We start from the raw sequence: 14,341 nt of genomic DNA on the forward strand, positions 1-14,341 counted from the left end.
AAGGACATTCAGGTCAGAATATTGCAAATATCTTAAAAGGAAGTGGGATTCATTTTGTATTAATTGGAGTTGGGCTCAAACTGGACCCTAACATTAGCAAATGTAGAGGAAAATCTGAATTCAGATCCTGATATGCACTTCACCGCTTAGGCCTGTATCTACATGGGCCTAGCTCAGAACCTGGAATTTAAAATCCACCACCTTTGGGTGAAGTTCAGAGTCTGTTTCGAGTCCAGCGCCGGTTTGTGGCCCATTCCCGTCTCCACTATAAATAACATTGCCTGCAGCCTCTGTTTCACATCCGAGCATTGCTGATGTAAACAATATGTGACAATAAAAGTGAAATAATAGCAGATTTATGTGAAACGTGTGGGTGCAAAAGGAGTGCATTCTTTATGATGAATAACTAATCTGACAAATTTCCCTTCCTTTCGTTCTCTGAGCACTGGGCAGTTTTCTCGTATTTGTACATGGAAATCACTGGATTGAATTTTTCATGAAGTTTGATGGCTCAGTGGGATATTTCTCACAACTAGAAACCTGCCATTAAAGCTGGGTTGCTTAGTTGCCGTTGGTTACATAACCCATGTTACTCAGCATACCTCTCGTCTTCTAGTGTCTGTGCCACACCTGGAGATTTATGAGTCTGTTACTGGGTGAGAATGAGCACTCGTACAGCAGAGCGAATGGTTGTAGAGTCCGAGGTTCTTGGCTCAACGCCTGCTGCCTCAAAACCGGGCCAGGTTATGATGTGAAAGGTAAGTCATATCGGAGTTTCTGTTCCTTGCCTGACTGGAGGAGTGCCATGGGATGGAAGAGGAACATCTCGCCACCAACTTTCATCCTGGGGGACAGTGATACCTTTAGCCCCCAACTTTAGGGTGGCTGTGAATGGGAGGGAGGGCACAGAGAGGAGTATCTGAGCCTGCTTTGTGCAGCAGCTCTTAATGGATTGCTCCCCAGCACCTTCCTGCTCCAACTGCTAAGTTAATAGGCTCAAGCCAGCCCACGACAGCTGTGATTGCGGCCTTTGGGCAGCCGGGACCACTATGCCCCCCTTGCCGGGCAGACAGGAGGCTGCAGATGTGGCTACCAGCAGCCTGTTCAGCTCTGGCTTGCCTGGTTCCCTCCTCTGCTCGCTTGGGGGGGTCTTAGGCTGGGGGGGCCTGGCTGGGAGCGCAGCTTCTCCTCCCCTCCACCCCGCATCCCACCTTAGGGAATAGGCACAAGGGTGGGTGAGGATGTACCAATATGGAGGTGGATGGCACAAAGGAGCAGTAGGAATGGGGGTGAGATTGAAGGGCACAGTGTGAGGGGGATAAGCATAAAGAAGAAGCGTGGTGGGGGGCAGGCAGAAAGTGGGGGACATGGGAGCAAGGGAGCAGCTATGGGGGTACAGATGATGGGCATGGGGGGAAGCTATAAGGGGGATTTGGGGAGAGGAAAAAGAAGATGGCAGGAGTTTGGAGAGAGGAAAGAGACTGGGCAAGGGGCCGTTTGGGGAAGGGGTGAGGGGCTTGGGGTAAACAGGAGAGAATGAGGCAAGTTTGGAAGAGGAGCGACGGAGGGGTTATAGAATCATAGAATCATAGAATATCAGGGTTGGAAGGGACCTCAGGAGGCCATCTAGTCCAACCCCCTGCTCAAAGCAGGACCAATCCCCAACTAAATCATCCCAGCCAGGGCTTTGTCAAGCCTGACCTTAAAAATATCTAAGGAAGGAGATTCCACCACCTCCCTAGGTAATGCATTACCTAACGGTTGGGGCTTAGAGACTGGGATTTGGGGTGAGAGGAATCTGCGGTGAGGGAGGTGACCTTGGGGTGGGGGGCTTGGGGAGATGGGAGTATCTGGGAGGGTTTCACCCGGAAAGGAATGCAGAGGCTAGTGGGTTGGAAACGCTGCAGGCTTTGCAGGCTGCTGCAGCTCAGGGAGGAAGCCAGTCCCAAACCTGCGCTGCAGGAAGACCAGCAGCAGGAGGCCAAATTAAGTGTTGGGGTCTTGATTTTTATTTTTATCAGCCAGGAGGAAAGAATTCCTCTGTGGGGGCGTAAGGAAGTGCAATGGCATTGGGTGCTATAGGAGAATGTTTCTCTCCAATGTTTCCCAGCTTTTGGGGCAAAATGACTGCCCTGCACTGTTTATGAAGAGATTTCTTGGGAGCAAACTCATGAAAATCCCCTTCCGCAAAGGCCACTATGTGAGCTTACCATTTGCCTTCCGTGTGGGCAGCTCTACTGCACATGAGTTTGCAGGGCATGAACGAAAAAGGGGCCTGGGCATAACTAAGCCAATTCATTAAGCAAGTCTAATGAATGTTTTCAGAAAGACTTTGGCGGTGTCTACCCAGCTCTTTGAGGGATGTCTCACAAAAAGTAGGTCATCTGGATAATTAAGTGCCTGATTTGCAGGTGCAACCAGGCACTTAGCTGTCTACATGACACGAATTTGTTTGCAAAAATAATTGTGGCCACTGTTTAATAATCTGACCCAATGGATGCTAAGATAAAGAATAATATTTGCAGTGGTTATGGAGTCCGCTGGCATAGACTAAGAAGCGTGTGCAGAATAAAATCAAATGATATGGTAATGTGAGAATGCACTGTCGATATGTGTAAGTTGCAGAGGGTCACTTATGAACAGTTTACTGAAAGAGGCACCATCTGGAGCCACTTCACTCACTTCCTGCTGTGGCTGCATGTTGCTATATCCAATATAAAGTTAGGAGAGAATATCTTCTCCATGACAACATCCTGCTTTAGGCTTTAAAACGAGAGAGCCCCCTGCTGGAGAAAGAACAGAAGTACTTGTGGCACCTTAGAGTCTAAAAAATGTATTAGAGCATAAGCTTTTGTGGGCTACAGCCCACTTCATCAGACGCATAGAATGGAACATATAGTAAGAAGATATATATATACATACAGAGAAGGTGGAAGTTGCCATACAAACTGTAAGAGGCTAATTAATTAAGAAGAGCTATTATCAGCAGGAGAAAAAAAAAACTTTGGTAGTGATAATCAAGATGGCCCATTTAGACAGCTGACAAGAAGGTGTGAGGATACTTAACTTAGGGAAATAGATTCAATATGTGTAATGACCCACCTCTCCCAACATTCAAAGACCCAACACCTGTACTTAAACAACAAGGAGTTCGGTGGCACCTTAAAGACTGACAGATTTATTTGGGCATAAGCTTTCGTGGGTAAAAAACACTTCTTCAGATGCCCACGAAAGCTTATGCCCAAATAAATCTGTTAGTCTTTCAGGTGCCACCGGGCTCCTTGTTGTTTTTGTGGATACAGACTAACCCGGCAACCCCCTGATACTTGACGCCTCTAATTAATAATCTGTTAATTTGCACTGTGATAATAACTACAGACCCCAACCCTCTTGTGCTATGCCCTGTACGAACTAATAACAAAGAGCTGGTCCCTGCTCCAATGAGCTTATGCTCTATAGACACTGGTGGATACAACAAAAAGGTGTGGGGAGCTTGGGCTAATGATGAGACTGTTCGAATAATGTGATAAACTCTTAGATACTGTGGTGGCAGCGGGGTTATAGAAATACCTAAGGTGACCAGACAGTATTTGAATGAAGTAGCTGCATGTTGAGATTTCAGTAAGAGATGATCTCCCCACTGAAGAAAGTGGAACTGGGTAGCATGATCACCACTCCCTGGGGAGGGTACAGATTTCTCTAGGACCTGGGAAGAAGCTTTCTGAAATGTATGTGGCAGTTTATTAGTGGCAACAAGACCAGCTTCCTCTAACTACCTCCTTCTCACCCATGTGCAGCACTGAAGGAGGCAATTGCCCGCTCTCTGCTCACCAAGATTCACGACCTGATTCTCCTCCCACTGCAATCGGTGGAGTTACTCTTTATTTAAGAGGAGAATCAGGCCCAAGTCTCCACAAAGCAAAGGCAGGGAGAGAATGAATGGCACTGACAGGTCACGATGAACATTGGAACTCAATGGCAATAAAATATCAAGAAGTTAAGTGCTGATTTGCAGTCATTTTTCACCCTCATCTGTGCTTTCGGAGTCTAAATAATCACCACTTTTGACAACAGCTACTGCACATAGAGCTTAAGTGTTTATTAGATTGGGCTGCTGAATGTCCCTTGGGTCCAATAATACTTGAATATCAAAGACAAGGTCTAGGATGCTCAGCACAGTCATCCAGCATTATTCCTAGAAGAGACCTTGTAACTAACTCAAGGACTCTTCTCTTTTCATTCTGTTCATCCTTACATGTGATTACTGTCCAGCAGCCAATGCCTTGGAGTCAGCGCATCTCTGACGGATGGGAGTTGGGGTGGGGGCAGAGTAGGGTGGAAAGTTTTCTTTTGTGTCTTGGATGAAACTGTGTGGATGAGGTATCTCTGGGTAGCAACAACAAATGGTATTGCCTTAATGAGAAGGACATCAAGGGAAGATATTGCATTGCTGCTATGAACAGCAATCACAGGCTCAAGGAGGATAAAAGGCAAATGAAGTTCACAGGGATTTACAGCACAAGATAGAATACGGAAACAAATGAACTTCTCATGCTCAGCACTGGAGTGAGTTCATTCAGGAAAATCTGCTGGGCCACCAAAGAACCACCAGGTTGGGAAATGAGCACCGCAGCCTCTGAAGGAAAAGGGAGTTTGGGAAGGAATAGATGCCAAAAAAATTATCTTCAGTTGATACAGGTGTGCACAATCAGGATGGAATGAGCCAGATATGTCCTCAGCAAATTTCTACTACCAGTTTTTTTTTTTTTAGGACAGGCAAACCCATTCACATGAAATAGGAACCCACCTAAATCTTCACCCAAAACTGGATCAGAAGTTGAATTCCTTAAGATTTGAAAAAGTTGCCTAGTGGATAAAATACTGGATGGGGATTCCAGAGACCTGAGTTCTATTCCCAGCTCAGCTGTTGGCCTGTTGGGTGATCTTGGACAAGTCATTTTGCATTTCTATGACTTGGTTTCCCCATCTGTAAAATGGGGATAATGATACTAAGAACTCCTTCATAAACCACTTGGAGATCTACTGATGAAAAGTGTTATATAAGACTTAGATATTACTAAATCACTTTCAGAGTTGTCTATGCTTTCAGGTTCCAGACAGGACCAGAATCAGGAGTCTTTCCAATCTCCATTTGCAAATGTAACATACTGGCTAAGCTTGTCTTTGTTTCACTCTAGTGGCTGGATGACATAGGGGAGATATCAGCCTACTACTGCTTCTAGCTAACCGGTTTAGCCCTTTAGTTCAGGAGATAGAGACCACTGCTTTAGACATAGGGGCCTCAGATTAAGTTTCTGCTGACAGTCCAATCAGTGGGCCAATCCATAGGGTAGACAGAATCCAGTCTCAAAGGAGGGAATAATCATCAATTGGATAAATACCTGGCTTTTAATATGTTTATCCAAACCAAACCTCTAAACACTGTGAGATTTTCTTTTCATCCCTGCTACCAAAGTTTACATATTATGTATTCACATGTGAAAGATTATATTCACTATTCTAGCAAAACCTGTCCTGAGGACCACACCACCAACATCCAACCATCATCTTAAAGCAAACAGTTAAAGGAGACCAAAGGTTTTCATTGCAATTCAATTCAAGGCCAAACAAGAGCCCACCTCTTCTGGGGGCCAGATTTCTGCTGATGGTCATTTCGGACAGATTCCCCAGCATTCAAAAAATTTTGAGAATGTGAGGAAGGCTAAATATAGTCTTTTCCTCTAAACAATAAAACTAGTTTTAGAGTGTCATTGACAAAATTCAGCCTTTTCCCCTCCCTAGTATGAAAGATGAGAGAGTTTTGGGGTCAGTTTGCAATGATGCAAATTTTCCAGGGTTTCTTCTTAAACCATCACTGAGTGAGTGCCTGTTTCACTCTCCTTTATTCTACATACATCTGGGAGAAACACACAGCGGCAACAGTGGTAGCTAATATCAGAATGCAAATGAGCTGAGCATGAAGCAATGCACAGATCTCATTTCTTTTGCCACCATCTCAGAATGATCAACAGTGCATTTCACCCTCATTCCGTCCATCCAGTTGGGGGGAGGAGAGTCAAGCGACATGAACAACTGTCATTTCTGTAATGCTAGAGGGCTTTTTTTGTGAGGGATAAGATGAGAGCATGAGGAGAGAATCCCTGCTGACTCCTCTTAATGAAGCTTTTGTTTGTAAAATATCTTTCCAAAGCATCTGCACTGAATTCCCTTGAGAACCTGCCAAATACAGATATGAAGCCGCAGTAGTTACTGTGTGGCCATATTTTCATCCACCTGAATAGCATGCCGAGCTCTTGTGGCTGTGGTAACCCATAACCAATGTTCCTATGGGAGAGTGACCACATTCACTCCAGATGATGTTGTATAATGGCATTGCTATTGCTGGTAATTCAAAGACAATCAGCTTTAAGTGGACCCCGGAGCGATGTATGGGCCTGATCCAAAGTCCATTTGAAGTCAATGGAGAGCTGTGTTCACACCAGCAGTCTTAGCTCTCAGAAGAGCTTATAATAACATATCTCTGTGCAGCATGAGTTACTCCTCAATAACAGAGCTTGTATATGTTTCAGAGTAACAGCCGAGTTAGTCTGTATTCGCAAAAAGAAAAGGAGTACTTGTGGCACCTTAGAGACTAACCAATTTATTAGAGCATAAGCTTTCGTGAGCTACAGCTCACTTCATCAGATGCATATCGTGGAAACTGCTGCAGACTTTATATATACACAGAGAATATGAACCAATACCTCCTCCCACCCCACTGTCCTGCTGGTAATAGCTTATCTAAAGTGATCATCAGGTGGGCCATTTCCAGCACAAATCCAGGTTTTCTCACCCTCCACCCCCCCACACAAATTCACTCTCCTATCACCAGCAGGCTATCACCAGCAGGAGAGTGAATTTGTGTGGGGGGGTGGAGGGTGAGAAAACCTGGATTTGTGCTGGAAATGGCCCACCTGATGATCACTTTAGATAAGCTATTACCAGCAGGACAGTGGGGTGGGAGGAGGTATTGTTTCATATTCTCTGTGTATATATTAAGTCTGCTGCAGTTTCCACGATATGCATCTGATGAAGTGAGCTGTAGCTCACGAAAGCTTATGCTCTAATAAATTGGTTAGTCTCTAAGGTGCCACAAGTACTCCTTTTCTTTTAGAGCTTGTATATGTGTTCATCAGGAAGTTAACTGAGTGTCTGATAAACCAAAGGGAAGTGATTTGAGTTTTAAACCTCCAAAGAGGCGTTAGAAATAAAATCACATCACAATCTTACTTTTCAGATGGTACCAAATATCTCAACAGATTGTCAGATTTCAACCTATTTCTATCTTTTTTTTTTTAAATGCCTAGGGTATTTCTAAAACTAAACATATCCAGATTCAGGCAGGTCAGCTGAAACCATAACAGAACAAAACCATCTAAGTTCCTTCTGCATCTTTGAATTCCCCAAATGGATATTGGGTTGTTGTGTTCTGAACCCCATGATCTGGGTGTCCCTAAGCTTCTGCTGGACTGGATAACAGGGGTGGATCACTTGTCGATTGCCCTGTTCTGCTCATTCCCTTTGAAGCACCTGGCACTGGCCACTGTCTGAAGACAGGATACTGGGCTAGGAGGACCATTGGTCTGACCCAGCATGGCCATTCTTACGTTCTAATATGATCTGAAATTCGCCACCATCAGGCAACCATCAGAAGACCATATTGGATAAACACAGACTTCACTGGGGCCTGGATTTTACTTCTGAGTTCTAAATTCAGCTCTGGTACTGACTTGAGGACTTTGAGCAAATCGCTTACACGTTGTGCATCAGTTTTCCCCATCTGTTTTTAAAATCATGTGTCTAGTCATTTTTCCTTAATCTGCCATTCTGGATATGTGTGAGGCTTACTTAGTTAACATTTGTACAGTCCTTTGAAAAATGTCAAGCATTGTATTCGGTGTTAAAGATACTATACAAAGTTGGTGAAGACTTTAACGTGATTTATAAATGGTAATAATTATTAGGTAGAATTACCTACTGCCTTCAGAGAACGACATTGGAAAATAGTGAAGTGTGAACATAAAATCTCAGCTTGGTTTAGATACTTCTCTGAATTTTTCTCCAACTTCTTGAACCCGATTGATTCCTGGGAGAACTCCTCTGAAGTTAATGGAGTTACACTGGAAATTATGACCCCTTAGGTCTATAAACTGAGACTGAAACTTCAGAAGACTAGGGCTTACTGTGCAATTTCTAGTATGTCCTTCAAATTGGGATCAAAACACTTGGAAATCAGCCTTTCTGTATTTCATTTCTGTACTCAGTCCCAGCTTGAACTCAGAATTGAAGAGGCGGCATGAAAATGGGGAAGAAAAGAAAACCAAACTCTGATTAGCCCTCCAGAAAGGTTAAATGTGGCCTTGTGGATAGCACATGGGAATAGGAGAGCTGGTTTTTATTCCTGGCTCCGCGAATGGCCTGCTGGGTGACCTTGTGCAAGTCACGTTGCCTCTTTCTGGGATAATACTCCTTTGGAAAGCATTTTGAGCTCTACTGACGAATTAGGAATTCCTTGGGCTTAATTTTAGTTGTTGGTGGGGGTTGTTCATATTTACTTTGACCCTGTTGTATTGGCACCTCCCATTCAGAAACCTGTGGATTCTGTAACTTTGTGACAACAATATTTGTTTGTCAAATGAAGAGCTGTGAAATCAGCGTGAAACCTGTCAGTCTGTGGAAATATTCAGGGTCACCTTCCCACACCCGATCTCCACAAAGTTGCACTACTCCCTTCCCGACGCCCAGACTCTACATTTACACAAGCGACGAGGCTCGTTACCCAGGCAGCTCTGGCAGTTACAAAGGCTACCCTGGCAAATCTTGTCCCTAGGGGCCAAATCCATAAAGCCTGTCTCTATAAAGCTAGCACTCTGGCATGGCTGTTCCCAGTGCAGGATAACGTGGGAAGTCAGGAATGTAAGTGTCAGTGCTGGGTGTGGGTTCTTCCACTTTAGCTTCTCCTTGACAAAGTCATTCTCATTTGATTTCCAGGGGCAAACATTTCCAAAATTGTGAACACAAGAGCTTGCTAAATATTAGCTTTCAAGGCTTTAAGTCACACAGTGTTTACTCTAGTTACCTCTTCTTGAAGTCTATATAAAGGGTCATGTTTGTTCAGGCATACTCTTAAGAGCTCCAAGACGTGGCTCTGTAAAGAGGTATGCAGTAGAGAATGTAAATATTGCTGGCTCTGCTGTCCTTAAAACTGGAAACCTTCCAATGAACCTATAGAAAGAGCTGGTGGTGGAAATGCAGGGAAAAGAGGTTATAATAAGACGTTGAGATAAAACTAAGGAAACTGCCTGGAATGTATAAATTAGTGAATGACCAAGGATTTTAAATATATTTATTTTCCTTATCCCATGGTTTTCACCAAAGCCCAGCAGGTTGCCACCCCACCCAATTTCCGTGTTCTGTTCCCAAGCATGTGCTATAAACCTCCCGGCTGCCTTTTCACTTGCTGGGTCTGAAGCAGTGGTTTCCGAGCTGTGGTGTTTGGAGCAATTGCTCGTGGTTTGTGGGGAGCTAGCTGGACAAATTGTACTGGCTTTTTTCTTCTTGTTTCCAGCTGTTACTGTGCAGCAAAAACTATACCACCCGCTTTCCTAATGTGACTAGTAAGTGAGTGCTGAAGTTGCCCCAGGAGTGTTATGTGCTCGGGGATGTGAAGGGAGGCAGGCTGCAGAGTGGTGATTCAGACCAGAGGCGCTCCATGCAGTCAGGAATGGGAGAGATCTCAAGTAGAGCCGCTGTGCAAAAAAGCTTTAAGTTAGTTGCCAATTCTGGAAAATATTAAAAAAATGGTTTCAGGTCAACCCAAAAACAATTTTAAAAAATGTGGGGAATTAAAAAGTGTTTAAAATATAAAAAAAGTGAGGGTGTCAAAGGCACTTCCTTTCGATGTTGAGCATTTTTTGTTTTTTTAATGGCTTTTAAACTCTTTAAAGGAAATGTCAACATGAAACATCGTTTGAATGGAAAAATCAACATTTTTCATTTTGAAAATGGTGAAATAAAATGTTTTAATGTTTTTTTTTTAACTGGAACAATTCAACAAAATTATCATGAATTCTTGAAACATTTTGATGTCGTTGAATCGGCATTGTTCACCAGAAAGCTTTGGTCGAGGATTTCACCCTGCTCTGCCCTCAAAATAATTTCTCCAAGTTGGAGCCCAGAATATGAAAAGGTTTGAGTTAAAATCAAAACAAATAATTGATCAATAAATTCTCAAATTTACCCCCCATTGGGATGAACATAGCTTGAGACTGAGGGCTCCTCTGTTGGCTTCCGTTTCCTTAGGATAGAGAAATAAGTATCAGGATTCCTGGTTTCTATTTTTTGTCCTGCACACTCTCTCTCTCTATGTCCTTGGGTAAGTCACTCAGCTGCTTTGTGTCTCGGTTTCCCCATCTATGCAGTGGTTCTGTCAATATTTACCTAGCTCAAAGGGGTGAGTGAAGATGTAATTAACTGATATTATGAATCCTTTAAATCCTTGGATGAAAGGCATCAAGTGCATATTAATAAGCGTGTAATAACTAGGTACCTCGCTTGTGGAATCATCTTTATGATTGCTCTTGTATCCTAAGCCTGTCTTGTGTGTTTTATGACACTAGATAAAAGAAGAGAGCTAAGGCTACAATTGCTGCTACAACTCCAGTGTTTTCAATTTAAGGAAACTAATGGGAATATCAAGCTTTATAATATGAATGGTTGCATTTGTTGAACCATGTTTAAGAATCAGTTCATGCTTCTGGGGCTTATATCTTAACCTTTGTTTGAAGACTATGCAGGCGTCACTGACGAGACTGGAAGCAAATCTGTCCTCTTCTGGATGTATCCATGACTGGTCTGAAGGATAAACATGTGGAGTAATCGTGCCATCTGCTGGACAGAGTACACAAAAGTTTTCAAATTAAATGAAAGTCATCTGTAATGTCCAGATCTCCCATGGCCCTATTTAGAGGGTTGTATAACTCAGGGGATTTGACCTAGGCTTTCTAACCTTTAACCACTTGGACACTGGTTTGAATGCAGCCCAAGTTGGCACTGATTGAAATCTCTTACCATCCGACTGCTGATCTATGGTCTCTGTAAAATAAGTTGGTGTCTCTGTCCTGTTCCTAACAGATAGATGTCCACAGCACAAAAACAATTGTCACAATTACTCCTCTTTTTGTTCTTCTGTACCTGGCTATATTTTATGTGCCTCCCATTACCATAGTATCTAAACACCACTCATCCTGGAGGAAAACAAGTGCACAAGTCAAGGAAACATGCATGGGAGTCATGACTTCAGCCTTGTCCGTCCTTACTAATTGCCTACTGGGTTTTGACACCTGAGCAGCTCAAGCATTTCAGTATCTACCCTTCTCCAGTCCCAGGATGATGCATACTTTGCTTTACTGTATGTAGTTCAAGACTTCTGAGGAGATGGGGCCCCAGTCAAAATACTGGATCTGAACACCCCTGAATCCAAACAGGTCCATGTCTGGTCTCTCTATAGCAAAATAATGTATCAAGACTGTCGGGTCTGAAAGGATATTATTGCAAGTCCAGAGAGCAGAAGAATTTGATTTTCCTGTATGTAAGTAGATGAAATTACTCTAAACAATATGAAGATAAGGTCACATACACGAAAGGATGTGGAGAGTTTAGTCATAGACTAGGACCCTATTGTGCTACCCACATTGTGCAGTGGTACTGCAGTATAATTGCTGTATGAAATCACACATGAGACCCGGCAATAGGTGGAGATATTCCTTAGGTTTTTTGGGGTAAGCCTCTAGCCATACTGTTTCTGTATCCAACATTTATCTTCTCTCTCTCGTCTCCAACAGAGGTGTTAGCCAGCAGCTGAAGAACGCTGTAGAAGAAATGATCTGCAAATATAAATGTTTTTCTGGTTAATTCCTATTAAGTAAGACTCCTTGTGTGCAAATTCTTCTTGTCTCCATGGAGCACAGAGCTGTGTGTGCCAAAATGTTTTCTGGATGGGTCCAGGGAGAGGAATTGTGTGAAAACAGCAGAAAACAACCAGCAGCATAAGCCATATTTTTGCTCAGCGAACAAATTGTAAGAAGGGGATATTTCACCCTATGGAAAAATTGCATCAAGGAGATGTATTTGTCAGAAGTTTCATTCTGAACCAAGCCTGAGAATTCTTGGGTTCCAACAGAGAATACTCATGATTGTTTCATGTAGCTCAATTAGAAATGTGGCACATTTTGTAACAAAAAGGGCAAAAATGAACAAAGACAATGATAGCTCATTTCCATCTTCTTGGTGTGCCTCAGCAGATGAAAATCAAGAGTGCACCTACAGTTCGGGGCCTCCTGTTCCAAAGATGTCCTCAGAGACCAGCTTTTGTAACATATTGTGATGCAGATTTGATGAACTCCATCTAGGATCTTTCATGGCTTAACCCCATTCCTGCTCCTGGCTCCTCTAGTTCCTGAAAACAAAGTGAGGGGGCTAATCGACTAAGGTCTAGTGTGACAAAGGGGGCTAGTGCTGGTACCGAGCTGAATTCAAATGAGCACCTTTGCAGATATGGACCAGGGGCTTCCAACTGCAGGCATTATCAGAATGAGTAGAGACTGGAAATCACCAGTCAGCAAACTGTCGGGAAGTACTGTTCACTAGAGTGTCTCTAAATAAGAATTTGATTGAGGCAATGTAATGGAAAAATAATCAACTTTCCTCCTAGTCTGTTTTCCATTTATAGTCAGATTCCAACCCTTTACTCTTAATTTGCCCTCATGGCAAATATTTCATATACATAGGTATGGGAAATGCACAGTCTTTGCAGTAAGAGTGTGCTGCATAGGGATGTTCACTCTTCCCTTGTTCCACTGTAGTATCAGTAGGTAAGATACCATTACTGTAACATACCAGGATATACACTGCACACACACGTTGCCTGCTTTGAATTGTACTAATACAATTTATAGAAAAGGGGTCGTTCTTCACAGTTTGTTACCAGATTCCTTCTTGGTCTGCAACGTACACTATTTGACATTTGAGCTGATTTGAGTGGTTAGCTATGCCACATAGTATTGCTCATTGTCAGAGTCTGGCTGGCCCTTTAAATGGAGTCAGGCCTCCCCTGTGGTGGATGGACTACTCTCCCAGCTGATCCTGATCAGCTTGATATCAAATGGCCCTGTTCAGTTACTAGACCCAGTTGGGAAAGGGTCATGGGATGCCTTCAAAGGGTGAGAGAGTTTGATTAGTGTGTTGGGGAGGGGGGTTGCAGAAGTGCAGTTGGCTCCTCTAGTAATCCTGGAGAAAGGTAACTCCCAAGCAGATGGCCTTGAGCAGAGTTCGAGGAAGGAGGCTGCCTCTTGTGATTGGCCCTGGATGAAAGGCAACTCCTGGGGGAAAAGCCCTGAAAGTTGGCGCTCTGCAGGAGAGCGGGAAAGAGCTGCGAGCTGAGTGCTGGAGGAGCAGAAGATCCTTTTGGTTTATTGCACTTGTTACTTGTGCCTTGCCAGGTGGTGCTGAGAGAAACTACTGCTGGGCAAGTTTTCCTCGGGGGACTGAGGCAGGCTGAATAGTGCCGAGGCAGGCCAGAAGGGGGCACTGTGGATGCCACCTTTCTTTTGCCTGAAAGGATGAACATGACCTCTTGGATCTGCCAGGTTGTCTTGGTACTCTTGCGGGAGAGATACTTTTGTGAGTTTTCCTGTTTCCTGCCATGGTGGAAATACCATCAAAACATCTTCCATACATCTTTTGTACAGATGATTCTGAAGCAGAAGCACAGCAAAAACTGTATGAGCTATGACTGATTATACCACCTGAGAATCTGCCCCCAAGAGTCTGCTTGACTTTAACCTCTTTGCTCCTGTTGTCCACAGAGGGTACGTCTACACTGAAATGTAAACAGGGGCTCAGACTCAAACTTGGGCCCAACCCCCTCCTCCATCTACACACAAATCTGTCAGATCCAGGACAGTAAGCCCTCAGGACCCAGGTCCTAAAACCAAACAACGTTTTGCGTCCCACTGGGATCGGGTCCAAATTCCATCATTTTGCAGTGTGTCTGTAGCTTGGGGCCAGGTCCCCAGACTCATGTCCTGAAATCTTCCAATGCTATCCCACAATCCTTTGTGCCAGTGTTTCTTGGCCTTTCTATCTCAAGACTAGCCAATCGACTCCTGGGAAATGGAAGTAATCATCCTGGTTCAAGTACAACTACTCGGTGTTTAACTCTTGCTTATTATTCTGGCTGCTAAACGGCAAACAGAGTGAAATGTCTCCTGTGCTAGCTATG

The sequence above is a fragment of the Lepidochelys kempii genome, chromosome 10, assembly GCF_965140285.1.
Source record: "Lepidochelys kempii isolate rLepKem1 chromosome 10, rLepKem1.hap1, whole genome shotgun sequence".
Classification (NCBI taxonomy): domain Eukaryota; kingdom Metazoa; phylum Chordata; order Testudines; family Cheloniidae; genus Lepidochelys; species Lepidochelys kempii.